This window comes from Euprymna scolopes, chromosome 7 (genome assembly GCF_053919585.1).
Source record: "Euprymna scolopes isolate OS-2025 chromosome 7, ASM5391958v1, whole genome shotgun sequence".
In the NCBI taxonomy this organism is placed as follows: domain Eukaryota; kingdom Metazoa; phylum Mollusca; class Cephalopoda; order Sepiida; family Sepiolidae; genus Euprymna; species Euprymna scolopes.
Genome location: NC_136488.1, coordinates 36,291,104 through 36,309,458, shown reverse-complemented (window position 1 = coordinate 36,309,458; position 18,355 = coordinate 36,291,104). Strand labels below are relative to the sequence as shown.

The 18,355-nt window shown below is 29.5% G+C and overlaps 1 long non-coding RNA gene across 1 annotated transcript in view; it reads right to left on the bottom strand.

The window, feature by feature from the left end:
- The window catches only part of LOC145279675 (uncharacterized), a 95,616-nt gene extending 81,295 nt beyond the window's left edge, over positions 1-14,321 (bottom strand). The window contains exon 1 of the long non-coding RNA XR_013868424.1: positions 4,310-14,321. This is a non-coding gene — a long non-coding RNA (uncharacterized LOC145279675). The remainder of the gene's footprint in view (positions 1-4,309) is intronic.
- Between the last annotated feature and the right edge of the window lie 4,034 nt (positions 14,322-18,355).

The window sequence follows — 18,355 nt, the reverse complement described above, 5'->3', positions numbered from 1 at the left end:
TCGGCTGCATAATTTGGAAGCTACCATTGTAATTTATTAGAATTGACAAAAAAAAAAAAATCAGTTGAAATCATTGTTTTTTTTTTTATTATTTGGAAACTCCATTTATCGACTACAAAATCTCGTCCCAATAATGTAGAAGAACACCCCCCCACACACGCAATAAAAAAAACAAAAACAAACAAAAATAAACGAACAAAACCCGGATTTTCTTTACTTATTTGCAAAGATAAAGACGATAATTTAATGTGCACACGCATTGTAGAGAAGTGATTTTTATTTTGTTCTTACCATGCAATTAAATGTATTTAAAATACGAATAAAAAGTGCATTACATAATTTATTGCTAAAAATAAGTTATAAAAAAGGCAGGGCAAATATGTAGTTTAGCGGCGTAATTATTTGACAAACAAAAATTTATAAAAACTATTTATTTTTATATAAAACAGATTATTAGACCCAAAGACTGAAACAAAACCAGAAAAAAATTATTTTTATTATTTTTTCATCATTTTTTATTAGACTAAATGTACGACAATCGAAACCGCTGTATTGCTTTTAAAATTTGTCCTAAGTTTGACAGACTGGCATTTTTAAGGCCAAATTTGGCCTTTTTTTTTAAAACGATCTCTCATTACAAAAAAGTATGGCGGCCAAAACAGGTCATGAAAGAACTTAAAAAAGCCAAATTTGGCCTTAAAAAGGCCAATCTATTAAACCATAGAAAGGCCAAATCTTAAAAACAATGTGGTGGCCTCGATTGTCGTACATTTAGTCTAATAAAAATGATGGAAAAATAATAACAATGAAAAATTTTCAGGCTTTATTTCAGCCTTAAGGTCTAATAATGGGTTTTATATAAAAATAAATAGTTTTTATAATTTTTTTTTCTGTCAAATAATTTACGGTGCTAGACTACGCATTTGTCAAAGGTAGAATAATGTTCATTAAATAAATAGAATATTTAAAATAATGAAAATAATTATTAGACTATTAACAACTAAATCAGAATGAAATGTTTCGGAAATTTATTAAATTTTAATAGTTAAGAGTCAGTGACGAAGTAAGGATTAATGGGAGATAACTTTAATTGATAATCGTCTAAACATCCAAGGGAGATAACTCAATGCAACAAACTCTCAGTCACTTTATTTGCATAAAAAAATAACTACATGACAAAAAATATCTGTGTTGTCAAAACGCCAGAGAAACATGTAACAATGATCGGAAATTCAATAAACCAGTGAAAAATGAAAAGAAAACTGTCAATATTTTTTATAGTACAAAATTTTTTATTTACATTGAAATAATGCATTATTTTTTATGCTATTATATATATATATAGCGTGAACTAAACTATATATACACACACACACACACACACACACACACACACACACACACACACACACACACACACACACACACAAATGAATATATTTACACATATACACCTGTTATATATATATATTTTCGTTTTTTTCTCAAGCATATACATACATACATACATACATATATATGTGCGCATGCGCGTGCGGGGTTAAGCATATTGCGGTGAGAAATGACAAATGAGAAATGACAAACTACTGCTGGCAAATGCTCTTTGTGTAAACAAATAGAGCTTAAACGTTTGGACAATGTTTAATCATTGCAATTTCGCATACCCACCCAAGCCAAATAGTGCAACGATTAGAGGCGCTGACTGTCGCCTAGGCGGTCGAGTTTCAATACTCGCTCGAGGTAGTTGCTAGTCTAGCCGTAATGAAGAGCTGTGATACAGCGAAACAGTCTGTCTGTGGATAACACACACACACACACACACACACATATATATATATATATATATATATATATATATATATATATATATATAACTACTTCATTTACTCACACAAATTTAATATACGAAAGTATAGATTTATGCGTAAACTTTAAGTATTTACTTCAAAAGTGCTCAATACGTAGGTAGAGCTAGTTAGTAATTTATAAAATATATATGGCGATTAAGCTACACTGAATATTCTGCGTTTCATCCACTGTAGGATTCGTCAGGCTTATACGCCTGACGTCTTATACGCCTGACGTCTTATACGCCTGACGTCTTATACGCCTGACGAATCCTACAGTGGATGAAACGCAGAATATTCAGTGGAGCTTAATCGCCATATATATTTTATAAATTACTATATATATATATATATATATATATATATATATATATATATATATATATATATATATATATATATATATATATATTACAATTAAATCTACCAAAATGGTCCAAGATGGTAAAACTAAAGTATATTATAAATATTAAAGAATTAATATTTATAAAGTAATCTCAACCAGTTGTAAAAGCTCGTAAAACCAAATAGGAGATAGTGTTTCCTTTTCAAATTAAATATGTTTCTAACTCTTTTTCAAAGTGTTTTTTAACATGTTTTATTAACTATTTGCTCTTATATATATATATATATATATATATATATATATATATATATATATATATATATATATATATATATATATATATATATATATAACATTCGAAATGTTATTATATATTGGGTGCCATGTAATAATCAATAGAGAATACGCTTAAATATGATATTTTAATTCATGCAGATTTATTATTTATTATAGAGCCAATTCTCTATTGAATATTATATTGTACCCAATATATAGTACGGATTTCGAACGTTTTTAAAATATGACCTGGGTGCCATCAACTAGAATCGAAACCAAAACATTTAGCTCACCAGTGGTATTTGCTACCATCTGACCTAAGGACACATGAATACCAGGACTTTAAAAAGTAACGCAGTTAAACGTATAAATATATATTTGAGCATGCGTAAAAGATACCAATTAAGCCAACTTACGCCTGCTTAGTTCCAATTTTCTTAGCAGCTATTTTTACCGGCTAAAAACCAAATTGAATTTTTCCACCTGACTGAATCCTCACTGTCTCAAGTTTCAAGTCTGTAAACCAATCTGTATGCATAATGTCAACAAATAAGAAATAAAATAAAATTTATATAAGCATTTAGTAATGGAGGTATCAAAGCTAACCTTAATATTGAGTCAAAATTATCGCAGTTTAAAAATATAAAATTAAACGGCATAAAATAAGAGACAAATGATTTGTTACGGACTAATCTGTCAGGTGTACATGTATTAAAATCATCCTGATATCTACAAATATACACCTACATAACGTACAACACACACAATATGTACATATGGTTGCGGAAAACATTCACATACATATACACACTCATGCATATATGCACATCAGGTTTTGGATTCATTGGATTCATTTTGTATTTATTTCGCTTTTAAAAATAAGGGGAGATAACGTGGTGTTTATTTGAGTGTATGTTTTACGCACAATTTATTGAGATAAGATGTTTATATAAAGATTATTATTTAATCATCTGTCGATATCTTTAGACTATTTGCTGTTTTATTAATTGTTGACTCGCGGGCTCTACAGAATCGACGTTAATGTTTACCAACGAACTATTATTGTATTATTGTATTGAAGGGGTTACCAATGTTGTGAACGTTAGGGAATTCATAGTTAGTTGAATCACTGAAACTAGAAATGCAAACGCAGATAATTCACGAGTACATAAATACACATTTTATTACCAACTAGCGAGGGGTACCCGGCGTTGCCCGGGTGTTGGGAGGTGTGTGTGGAAACTCCGGGGTGGGTGGGGGATAGGGTTAAAAAAAAAAGTAAGTATGAGGATCGAACCCAAACCCTTGAGGCAAAGTTGTAAATTAAAGTGTGACCCCCCCCCCAAAAAAAAACCGTGCGACGTTAACCATTGCCCCACCGCGACATGCTAACGGAAACACGTTTGAATTTATTTAATTACTTGGATTTGGCAGGTGCCCGTTTTAATGAGTTAATGAGGTCAAATTTGACTGCGGGATAGTATTAATTTACTGCTGAACATTTTTTTTTTTTTTTTTTTTTCCCAAGATGTTATAGGAAAAAGACTAACCCACATGCGGCGAACTACAAATGTTGAATATTTATCTTCCCGAAATCGAGCAAATTAAATAGACAGGCGAGCTTCGTTGTTAACTCTGAGATATTACGATTTATATGTGATATAAAAAGTTTTAAAAAGTTGTGAACCGACCGACTGCTTCTTTGAAAGAAGCCTTTTGTAGACATACAGAAAAAGCGAACACACATACATACACACCTTTTCCCTTATATATATATAGATTGACAAATATTAAAGTCATGTAATATCACAATACAGAACAACAATAATCTGATACTCACTTCGAAGTGGTTAGAGTCCTGTTTTGTCTCATAGTTGGACACTGTTCTCACCCGGGTAAAACCTTACATTTTCTGTTAATGCCGAAGCATCTTTGTCTTTCCCGTGGGTATAACCACGGCCACCGAGAGTAAGAAGAAGGCCTGTTAACTGGAAAATGCCTGCAGGTAATGTAGGTAAGATTTGCTAGTACTATATGAGGGCCATTTGAAAAAGAGCAATATAACATTTTTAAAAAGAAAAAAAAGGAAGACAGTTCGATTAATACTGAAATTGAACTTTATTCAATATAAAATATAAATATTATCTATGTAAAATTAAGTAATTTTAAAGCAATATACAATTTAATACGGATAAAACTGAATTATGAATTTAGGAAACAAAGAATTAAAAAAACATTAAACAGCAACGATGAATAATCTTAAAAGTGAAAAGGATCGATAAATAATTTTAAGAATGAAAACAAATGATAAAATACAAAAAATTGAAATCAAACAAATAATTTAAATACAAACAAACAATAAAAGTTACTAGTGCAGACATTTTAAAATTTAGAGAAAAATCACATGGGTTGAATGCTATTTTTTTGGCACTTTAGAGATGAGAATTGATAATATAGATATTATCTATGTAAAATTAAGTCATTTTAAAGCAATATACAATTTAATACTGATAAAACTGAATTATGAATTTAGGAAACAAAGAATTAAAAAAACATTAAACAGCAACGATGAATAATTTTTAAAGCGAAAACAAACGATAAATAAACGATCGATAAATAATTTTAAGAATGAAAACAAATGATATTTGTTTTCATTCTAATATACTTGGCACCACTTGTTTGGAAGTAAAAAAAAACGTAAGTTAAAACACAGTTTGTTTTTGTTTTTTTAGTATCTTGTCTTTGGTAACATTTATCTTCGGCACAGGATCAGTGTAGTATCTGTTCTTATGCTAGACTTCATTTGTTCTGTCCTCGGTCAGTGGAGGAGAAATCCTTCATGACTGAGAAAATTTTAATTTTATTTTTGTTCCTATCCAGAGTGCCCTTTTTTGGGAGCTAGATTTTCCCACATTAAAAACCGACCTTGTGTCTAACTGTGCCCTCGTGGGGAGGCAAATAAATAAATTTAAAAAATACTTTTGACAAATATTCTCATGTAAAAATTATTTGTTTATTATTCTAAAAAGAAACAATCGATTTTAATACAAACCGTTTAGTCATTGCTAATTTCATTAATAGCCGCATGTTTTCAAACCGACTTTAGAAAAAATATAGAACTTTAAAATATTTGGAAATACTCAATGAAAGGTTTTATTTATTATTAAAAAAGACATTTTGACAAATATTCTCATGCAAAAATTATTTGTTTATAATTTTATAAACTAAAACAAAATTAAATTTTCAATTTTCCTGATAGACATTTTAGCATTATAAGAAAATAAACTGTTAAAAATATCAACATCATATTTGCTGCATTAGCAATAAATAGTATTATTTCTTTAATTTATATTAATGTTATCAAACGTTATGAAAGTACTTGAATGCAGTTCTAATTGAATACACGTTTAATTATTGACAAATAACATTACTTACTTTACTATATTTGGTTGGAATAAAATTTTCCCTTCTAATGGCACGTATCTAAATTGAGACTTGCTCCTTCTCTTTACGAAAAGAAAACATGTACTTTGGGACCTTTTGGATAATTTCCCCAGCAATTTGGGACAACGCAAGAATAAACCATGTTGGACAGCAAACTGAAAACTAGACGAAAATGCTGCTGACAGGGACCTTTAGCCTAGACCATATACCTACAAGTGGATCTGATAATGATGTCACGCTGTCATATGCATCGGCCTTCTTTTCTCTCGGTAGCCACGGTATAACGCCCACGGGTGTTAAACGCGGCTTCTCTTCTCGATGCCCAAACTCCTCGTTATACCGTGTCTCCGTCTGTCAAGGGAAGTCACCCCCCGGTGTTTATATAAACCAGTGTTCTTTGCCTAAATTCCCCCACACTATGCTGAAGTTACGACAATGTTGAAAAAAAAATAATTGGATTGATAGTTTTCTGCAATGAAGAGTTTGGAAGAGTAAGATTCCAATGAGGAACGAGAAAAATAATAATAATTATGATGACGATATCGAAATGGATTAAACAATGCAGTATATGCGAGTTTATTTGTTTATTGGTGTTTCACGACCTTTTAGCCATTATAAGGTCATCTCATTTTTGATTCAGACAATTTTTGTACCGTTACACGCTTACATGCAGGGCCCACGTTGTATGCAAAGTACGTCGCAAAGAATCTAGAAAATAGTTATAATTCGACTTTACTTTTTCAACAACGACATTTATTTCTTCATTCTTCCGCTACGCCTCACTTCTCATTACGACTGTGACGTTACCCACGTCTCTAACGTAATCGGTTTCTCTAACGTGTCCTCTTTTCTTTTTATAGTATTTTTCCTTACAGTGACGTCATTTTGCATTTTGTATGCCATTTTACAATATTTGTTTTGGAAGTTTTGTAATGTGCAGGATTTGATTGTTCATAATGTTTGATCGTTTTATTTTATTTGTAGATTTTGAGGAAACGAATATGTATTATATTTGGAAAAATAAAGATAACAGTTCAATTCAAGTTAATTGTTTTTTCTTGTTAGATGTTATTTTATTAGTGCTGGAGTTTTAAAAAGTCCGTTTGTACAAATGTGCATGAGAGAATGTAGTTGTCGTATTTTATGTCACTTGAATATATAAGAGATATCTATTCGTGAACACATCGGATTCACCTCGGAAAAGAAACTATTTAAACATGAAATTTCTATGAGAATCTGATAACAACAAAGAAGAGAAATAGAATCACATGACTGACGTCAGATGTTCAAAACTATAGCGAAATCTTGTACGTAAACTTGTACATGTACGAAATGAAAGACGAGACTGACTGTCGAGGACGTATCCTGAACTGGTATGAATTTAGGGAACCTTTTTATTTCATAAGGACATGAAGAGACGAGGACTTAAAGTTAAAAGACCTAAGAACATGAAACAAGTAAATTCTCTACATGTTATATTCGATCCTGTTTCCAACGTACTACAATATGGCCATCTTCAAGTCCAATGCTAACAAATTCTTGATGAGTCATCCCCTTAAGTAATCCAGTTTACTAAATTTTCACTACTAACGATTATTACGATATTTTTCATTGACTAACTGTACACCCATTAACCCTCATCCTCGATTGGTCTGCGGGCCTTGATAAGTAGTAACTCCTTTGTAAAAAAATCGAATAACAGATATGAACTATTTATTAAAGAAAATTTCAACACTATATATGTACACATGCAATCAAACCATTCAACCTCCATAATTAAGCACATATCTTCTATCTACAGAGAATTCATAACAACTCAACAAAACGACGTTTAATAACAATAAAACATTTATAACACAACTCTAAAATAATGGATAAACAAACATAAAGTGTAAAAATATAGAAACCGGTATTAACATAGCTTATTAACTAAAATAATTTTAAATCTAAAATATTCTTATTATAAGTATTTATCGATACACCTCGATTAGAATATAAATTACATATTAATTCAATAGAAGAAAATTAGTTAACATTCATATCATGTAATGATATTAAGTTTATTATATTATATTTTTTGTGAATTTAATATCTATTCAGCTACATATATCTGAATAAAACCGAACCCATATTATATACATATGTGCACACACACACACACACACACACACACACACACACACACACACACACACACACACACACACACACACACACACACACACACACACACACACACACCGAGTAAAAAGATTAATAATTGTAAATTATGAATCAGTTTCAAAAGAAAAGACAAACAAAATCAACTTGAGTGTACGATAGTTTCGGAAACGATATTCATTTTATTAAAATCGACAATAATTATTGGCAATAATTAACAACGGTTTTGTCTTTGAATATAATCTCCTCATCAACAAATAATAGTGAGAGGAGAAGTTTAAGACACCAAAATAAAACTAGCATGTTTTTAGTAAATAAGGCGGATATGCCATTCGGAGACAAGATACAGCAGTATCCCCAAAAATATACTGACTGAACATAAACCAAGTTAATATAGCTCTAGGATATATATACCTATTATTATTATTACCTTATTATATATCTACAGTACTATGGGCAATGTTCTTTTAAAAGTATTAATACATTTATTAATACATTAAATAAACCATGCTCTTTAGACTCCAAATCTAATTCCCTCTATTAAATATAAAAGATATATATATATATATATATATATATATATATATATATATATATATATATATTATTGTTGACAACAACAAGTCAGTATTTGGTCTTACTTATATTAATTTCAGTTATATTCTACGTAAATTACTAAATCGTTAATACAATATCACCTCTAAATTTGTATATAGATTTTAACTGAATCATTACTTTAGAACTTCCACACGTTTGAAATAGTACAGGATATATCTCATTCTATGGTTAACATTTTGTATAATTTCTTGTTTTTATTGAACAAATTCTCCTCAAATGTTACTATATGGAAGGATTTCGAAGTACATAAATTACATTTTTTTATTTTGTTAGGTTTATATTTATTTGCTTTTCATAAAACTTCAATCTATGATAATTTTTATTCTTAACCAATTCCCTAATATATTTAACTAAAAAAGTGAGTGGTTTATCGGGTTCTACATTTGGTTCCGTTTTGAAATAGCACATATGGTTTCTGTAACTTTCATTGAACGTGTGTCTTGCACATCCGCTGTAAGCCTTAGCATTATTTTTCAGTAATACATTCACATTTATATACCTCATTTGTAGTTAAACAATTTCAACTTAATGGACAATTATTCTTATTTCTGAAATTGCAATTATTTTCATTTATACTATTGTTATCGTTGGGTTCCTGTTTGACTGGCGATCGGCAAGCCTTTTGTATTTTAGTGGTTTTATATCAGATTATAGATGATGCCAGATTTTTAGTAGTAGAGAATAATAGTTTAATAGTGTTTTTATTAAAAGTTTACCCATTTTACTATATCTGGGAAAGTTTATATCAATGATGCTATACAAGATTTTTGGAATATTCGCGCAAATGTACTTAATATAAGGTGGAGCAAACGATATTGCGGATAGCCTCCTATTTTTCTTTATTTTATTGCTTGTATTATGCGGTTCCAGTTGAAAATTCTCCAGAACTGGGATAGGAGATGGATTTTTTTGCCGATTTTATATTGTAAAATCCAAAATATAAAATAGAAAGGGGGAAAAAGAAGAAAAAACTGGCAGTGTCAAACCGTCATCAAAACACGAAAGTCTTGTTTCCTTTCTCTCCTCAACTTGCAATAAATCTGATATCTTCGAACGTTCGTTCTCGTTCTAAGCTGCCCAATTTGCGGGAGTAATTTCTGTTACACAAAATAAGAAATATTTTGCGTATATTTTTAATATAATTAAAAATACAGAAATTTATACCTCCAAAAGCCAGAAATTTTATTTGAAAGATCATAAAATTAACTTTAAGAATACCCCGCCCCTGATTAATATCATTTTGAGCGTCTGATATTGGAATAATAAGCTAAACAATATTAGACTGAATTATTTCAGCAATAAAATAAAAAAATTACCACAAATTAATGAGCTCTTCATATAAGTCATTTATTGGTTTGAAAATTTGATGGTAGCGAATAATGTTGGAGAGTTATATGTTGTGATTTCGATTCTAGCTGATCGCACTCAAGTCGTGTATTTTTAAACTTTTGAAATCAGTACTATACATTGGGTACAATATAATAATAAAAAATCAACAAGGAATTGATTCTATAATAATAAATCTGCATAAATTAAAATATCATATTTTAACGTATTTTACGACCGGGCAACGCCGAGCGGTGGGTTAGTATATATATAGTCATCCACATACAGTACTGTTTCGTTGTATCACATCAACTCACCAACACATCAGTGCGGCTAGACTAGTACTTTTCACTACCTAAGTATTGAACCTACAACCATTGTATTAATAGTCGGCAATACTACCCATCGATCAATGGGAACGGCGCTCGTAAATGATTTCAATAAATGTCCATTTTAAACAAACATTCGCTCACCACTTTTATAGTGCTCAAGACGCTTGTTTTTATTTACAAGCAAACAGCGAACCTCGCATTTATAGCCATTTACTTAAATGGCTATAAATGAGAGGTAAATGGTGAGATTCATTTACAACAGTGCTATACCCAAAGAGGGGGCTTATATATATATATATATATATATATATATATATATATATATATATATATATATATATATATATATATATATATATATTATTTTTAAAATATAATTATCCACCAACACGTGTTTCATCGTCTCCGACTCATCAGAGTGGCTGAATCTAATGAGATTCGAAATCGGGACCCCAGGGTAACGAGCCTGACCTCTTTACCCGCTGGTCCATCTCGCCAACAGGTGAACGTGTCTGTGTGTCTGTCTGTGTACATTTCCCTACGCAATAACTCTGTCAATTTTTAGTCTACAGACTCGAAATTGGATATACAGGGTACTGAGATTTGGGAAAATCGATGTGATCAGTTTTCGACCAGAAATTTGGCTGTTAAGGGGCCAAAATTCAACGATTTGACCTTTGAGAATTCTACCAAACTCCTCCGACAATTTTGGGTCTAAACACTTGCAATTTTAGATATATGTTCCTTGGACATGGATCTAACTTTATAACTTGATTTGAGCCCAAAGCAATAAATGTTAAGAGGTCATAATAGTGGTCAAAGTTAAAAAAATTGACCGTTTTTTTTCTCAGCATACACCTCCAAACAATATATATATCGATAGAGAGAGAGAGAGAGAGAGAGAGAGAGAGAGAGAGAGAGAGACTGAAGTTAGGGAACAGTTTTAGATAAAAGAGACATCAATGGAGGAAATGCCTGTAGGATAATAAGTGAACCTTTGTTTTTGTTGGCCGCCATGTTTGCAATTGTTCAAAGTTGTTTTGTCAGTTAAACTTCATATATTCTTCTTCTTCTTCTTCTTATTATTATTATTATTAATAATATTATCACTTCTACATTTATCCACACCCTTACATTTTTTTTAACTTATTAGTTTGGCGAGCCAGCCAGTACACGATGTACATTTATGTTAAGACACCTAACAGGGTGTTGGCTTATGCACCATAAAGGAAAAAAAAAAATCTACATCTCAATTTCAAGACGTACCATCAGAAAAGAAACATTTATAATTTAAATACGTAAAGATTTTATGGATACAGAAATTAGCCAAAACAAATATAGTTAGAAAAAAAAACGGTCATTCAATTTGCGCAATTAACCATGAACATCTTGTTTCGAAGTAAAGGACATGCTATTTTAATCTTCGGCATTGCAGACTCATGAACATGCTTTTCACAGGAGTTACTACATATAAAGGCCCCAAATCATTCGAGGATAAGAACTAATGGGATGGACAAATTGTCAGTTGAATGATGATGAATGGTATGAGAAGATTGACAATATCCATATCACTCAAAACAACACTTGACATAGAAAACAGCAGTTCTTCCTCCTTTGTCAGAAACCTCGCTCCTGGAATATGAGAACTAAGTGACACAATAAAAAGAGAATTTTTGTCATGCAATCCTCACCTTCCACGAGCAATGTTTCTGACAATGGGAGAAGAATTGCCGTTTTCTGCATTCGCTGTTGTTTTTCGTGAGTAGTGTGTGGAGATTTCTCTATAGTGTAAAAGGTTGAAGATGAGTACATAGTACGGGGGCATACACTTTTAGTCCTGCACTGAAATTAATAGAAAAAAATACGGCTGATCGAATTAAATATAAAAATCGTAAAACGTGTATACAGTATAGCATTTTTCTGTCTTTTTAATATTATAAAATGTTAGTGAAGAATATATTAAATTTTTAGTATATTTAGTACCTAACACATCTGTCTATATGTCCGCAAGTATCCCCTCTCTCCACTGTCCCATTTTTTTAGTTTTTATTTCTCACGTTTGATTTATGTCTTTTTAAATTACGCTGTACAGATATATATTTCGAGTTGTTTGCTTATAGTTTTTATTTTTCCATGAAAATGCCGGGTTATAAAAATGTGAATATGTATAAATGGATTGGCCGTAATCGGCGATGTAGGAGAGAGCAGCATCCTTTCCATAGGGTGCTCCACTTAATCTTGATCATCATCTTACAATGCTGAGACATCAAGTACCATTTGCTGAATGTTTGGTCTGATTCGACCAATGGATTTCACGCATTAACCTTTATGTCAAATGGCCAGTTATATTAAGTCTGCGTTAAAGGCAGAAAATTCATCGAATTTCCTTTGCATGCGCGCTCGTGCGTGCGTGTGCGTGTTTGTGGGTGTGCGTTCGCGTGCGTGTGTGTGTGTGTGGGTGTTTAAGAAAACTGAATGGAGAGCTGATGATTTGTCGTTAAATGTTTCCTTTGAAAAAGTTACTTTAAAACTTGTATGGAAATTTGTCAGAATATTGTAAAGGTTGGGCAGACAAACTGAGCATAACTTGACTTACTTAAGAAAGAAAATAGCTTCCAAGGGTGCGTCCTTAATATATATACATATATTCACTCCTCTATTTTCAGTACAGGTCTTAATTTTAGAAGAGAGAGAGAGAGAGAGAGAGAGAGAGAGAGAGAGAGAGAGAGAGAGAGAGACTACTTGTCAATTAACAATCAGACCAGAGGAGGAAGCAATTACAAAACTCGATAACCTAAAACACGATAACCTAAAGTAGCATGTGTGTCCTCCCACTGATTTTATAATACGTATTCTAATCACTGAAGTTAAGCGATGTTGAGTCAAGTCAGTATCAGATGGGTAGACATTTGGGAACACAAGGCTTTTTGTGGGAGAATGGCGACACCAAACTACAAAAAATAACGTTGGCAAAACGGATTGCAGACGGGCAAGCGCAACTGAAAGTTATCCTCTACATAATTTATATTGTTGCCATAATGTGGACAGCATGATGTTAACTGGTGAACGAGTATGTAGTGACACACTCTAATCATATAAAACTTTGTTTAAAATGCATCCAGTCTGTAGTTAAACTTTATAATTGCCATTCTACTTTTAAAAAGTAATAGGTAAATCTTATATAGAAATTAACGCCTGCCAAAATAGTCAGCAATATATGCGTAATAGCTTTTGCCATACCTTGTCTATACTTAATTCCGTTCCGCCAGTTATTTATGGGAACGATCAACCCATTTTCTTTAATAAAAATATATTCCAATCGATTTCATCGATTACATATTTCATCCTATCAATTTTTTCATTTTGCTTGGAAGACAAAACGAGCGATTTTCTCTCACAGTCAGAAATTCTCCCACTGTCACCCACTAAATACCGGGTTTTATTTAAAAATAAAATATTTTTATGCACTGTTTTTTGCTTGTTTTCTTTTTTGTTGTTGTGAGACATGTTGGATTGGTTAGTCGAAATAATTTGTTATAGTTTTGACCAATTGTTGCGTTTGTTTTGAGTTCCTGTAGATAATTTAGCCTCATATTTTACATCATAATTTGGACAACGCTGAGTAAATACAGGAAGTATGTAATATTTTTTTGAAAGATAGAACAAATTGACAATAAATTTTGCAACTAATTAAAATAATATTTCATATGATTCGAAGTGAAATATTTCTGAGAATAAATATCGATATAGTTAATCAGGTTATTAGGCATTATTAACAAAGTCCAGTCATGACTTCATATACACGAGCAGATATTTGAATAGTGTATTTATGTGACTTAGAAAGTATTTGAAGTAAGACATCAGTTGTAGTTTAAATATTAAAAAGAAAAAAACATGCAAAGTATGATCCTGGTATGATCGTGGAGTGATGCAGTTAGAATAAACTCACTGTTTAATAAAATGGATACCCAATATTAAAAAAGTGAAGCATGCATGGTCCCCCCACCCCCGTGAGTAAACAGTGAACGAGGCATTAAAAAATGACTAAGTTAAGCATTTGCCCCAAAAGTCCCCAGAGGACGTCAAATCCTGGTGAAAATGAACAAACGGTGCAGTTTTAGGACTTAAATATGTAAATTTGAGTTTTGCACCATGCAAAAAAAAAAAAAAAAAAAAAAGAAATGACAAATCACCCCCCCCCTTAAGCCCAAAAGTCTGCAAGGGCTTAACATATTTAATTTTGAGTTCAACACCATGTAAAACTACTGAATAGACATACACAGAAAATTTGGGACACATATGGTAAAATGGAGTGTTTTTATTAGTTCTAAAAGAGCCCCTGTGGCACACCCAAGAGTTATCACGAAATATAGGCAAACAAAATTATATAGGAATCAGTTAGTTACAACTTTTCAGAAAGTTTTATAAAAATCCAAGGCATCAATTTTTTTAATAAGCGCAAAAGTGTCAATTTTAGCCATTTTAACCCGAAAGGCACCTCTAGGGGAGCAATCGGAGTTTTCCCGGAATTATGGGAAGACTATTGCCTAACTCCTACGCGACAGGCCTCATTACTCAGAAAGAACATCTATATTACTACGCTGAAAGTGACAACAATACAAATAGTGCCACGCATACGTTGATTTCTTCTTTTCTTGTGGATTTTAGTAATGGCATGGGTAAACGTTAAAGGTAGCGGTCAGAAACGAACGCGAAAAGAATTCTGTATATGCGTTAAAAAAGTAGTTTCATATTGTTGTTTTTATTCAATATTACTAAATGATTAATCATTTCCATTTGAAATCAACTTTGTATTACGCATACAAAATTGAGAAAAGCACGTTTAAAACGTGTCATTATGTGAATAAGCTAAGCTAAAACAAAATGGTCACCGAATTTGATTCCATACTGTCTTTATCTAAAGATGAAACTCGAATTTTAACTAGAAATAGTTCCTCATGCAATAATAATAATAATAATAATAATAATAATAATAATAATAATACATTAATAATATTTATTAATAATACTATACGTTAATAATATTTATTAATAATAATATACGTTAATAATATTTATTAATAATAATATACATTAATAATATTTATTAATAATACTATACGTTAATAATATTTATTAATAATAATATACGTTAATAATATTTATTAATAATAATATACATTAATAATATTTATTAATAATACTATACGTTAATAATATTTATTAATAATAATATACGTTAATAATATTTATTAATAATAATATACATTAATAATATTTATTAATAATAATATACGTTAATAATATTTATTAATAATAATATACATTAATAATATTTATTAATAATACTATACGTTAATAATATTTATTAATAATAATATACGTTAATAATATTTATTAATAATAATATACATTAATAATATTTATTAATAATAATATACGTTAATAATGTTTATTAATAATAATATACATTAATAATATTTATTAATAATACTATACGTTAATAATATTTATTAATAATAATATACGTTAATAATATTTATTAATAATAATATACATTAATAATATTTATTAATAATAATATACGTTAATAATATTTATTAATAATAATATACATTAATAATATTTATTAATAATACTATACGTTAATAATATTTATTAATAATAATATACGTTAATAATATTTATTAATAATAATATACATTAATAATATTTATTAATAATAATATACGTTAATAATATTTATTAATAATAATATACATTAATAATATTTATTAATAATACTATACGTTAATAATATTTATTAATAATAATATACGTTAATAATATTTATTAATAATAATATACATTAATAATATTTATTAATAATAATATACGTTAATAATATTTATTAATAATAATATACATTAATAATATTTATTAATAATACTATACGTTAATAATATTTATTAATAATAATATACGTTAATAATATTTATTAATAATAATATACATTAATAATATTTATTAATAATAATATACGTTAATAATATTTATTAATAATAATATACATTAATAATATTTATTAATAATACTATACGTTAATAATATTTATTAATAATAATATACGTTAATAATATTTATTAATAATAATATACATTAATAATATTTATTAATAATAATATACGTTAATAATATTTATTAATAATAATATACATTAATAATATTTATTAATAATACTATACGTTAATAATATTTATTAATAATAATATACGTTAATAATATTTATTAATAATAATATACATTAATAATATTTATTAATAATACTATACGTTAATAATATTTATTAATAATAGTATACGTTAATAATATTTAGTAATAATAACGTACATTTATAATATTTATTAGTAATAATATACGTCAATAATATTTATTAATAATAATAATAATAATAATACATTAATAATATTTATTAATAATAATATACGTTAATAATAAATATTAATAATATTTATTTTTAATAATATGCATTAATAATATTTATTAATAATAATATACATTAATATTAATTAATAATAATATACATTAATAATATTTAACTAACTTTTGACGTTCACCATGACTTGTGCTATTTTAGCATTGAATGCAAGTCGTAACGTGTCTTGATTCGTTGAAAATCTAATATATAAAAGGCTATATGTCTGTCTGTCTCCATATTTTCAAGCTCTATCTCTTCCGAAACTAAAAGTCGCAGAGAGGCCCTAGGGATCTCAACTGGTTGAATTTTTTACAGAGCGTTCTTTTATGGGTTTTCAGCTGGTTTAAATAGTTTTTAAGAGGTCAAAAATGGGTCAAAATTGAAAAATGTCGTTATAAATTTTGTACATTCATCTTAGTTAAAAAATCTCCAACAAAAGAAAAAAAAAACGATCAAGTAATATTTTTCGGTGTCACGTAATGTGACTCAACGAAAATATCGGTTTTCTGACACATAGCTATAAAAAGCAACGTCACGCTTAAGCTATTGAGGAACATTATCGACTTGCGCCTACACCATCAAGAATTGAGAGGTTAAAACGTAATATACGCTATTGTAATGGTGTCCAACGAGTTTTGCTAGGAACCAAGTGTAGTGCTGTTCTGATTATGTACTTGGTCTATTTTGTCCTCTGTTAGTAAAGGAGACGTCTTTCTAGACTGAGGTAATAATATATAGTCAACACTATAAATCGTTGAAATATGATCGAGAATATTTAAAAAATATTCATGAACAAGGAAATCGGGTTCTCGATGGATAAAGACGAAAAAACAAAAACAAAACAAAACCAAAAACAAACAAACAAACAAACCTTAATTGTCGACGTTTCATTCCTGTATCATTTTATGAATTCAAGAGTTTGGATCCTAATATAAACCAAAGCAATAAAAAACATTGATACAGTGGGTAGCAAAAGTATTTTGTATCTTGTTTTTTTTGTATTTCTCAATTTATCTCTTTCATTACTGTTTTAAAATAGTTAAAACAAAGGAATTGGCTAATAATATGCGTCAGGAAATCATAGCAAGGCATAAAGATGGAAAGGGGTACAGGAAAATAGCTTCAGAACTAAATTTAACGGTGAATACAGTTGGCGATGTCGTTAGAAAGTGGAAAACAACAGGTGATAATACTAAAAATCTTCTAAGAAGTGGCCGGCCGCGTAAATTAAAGGACGTTACTGCTCGTTACATTGCTCGTAACGTGAAGAAAGAACCATTTTTGACTCGTTCAGAAATTCAGAAGGATTTGCAGGAAGCAGATATTGAAGTGTAAGCAAGGGCACAACCAAGAGATCATTGAATCGTACAAGCTTATAGTTTAGATCACCGAGAAAGATTCCATTGTTGTGTTCGTGTGATAGATGGTTTGAAATTTGTTTATAAATATCAATGTGAATCGAATGATTTCTGGAACAAAGTTATTTGGTCTGATGAAACAAAAATTGAGCTTTTCGGAAGCAACATGCGCACCCGTGTATGGAGGTAAA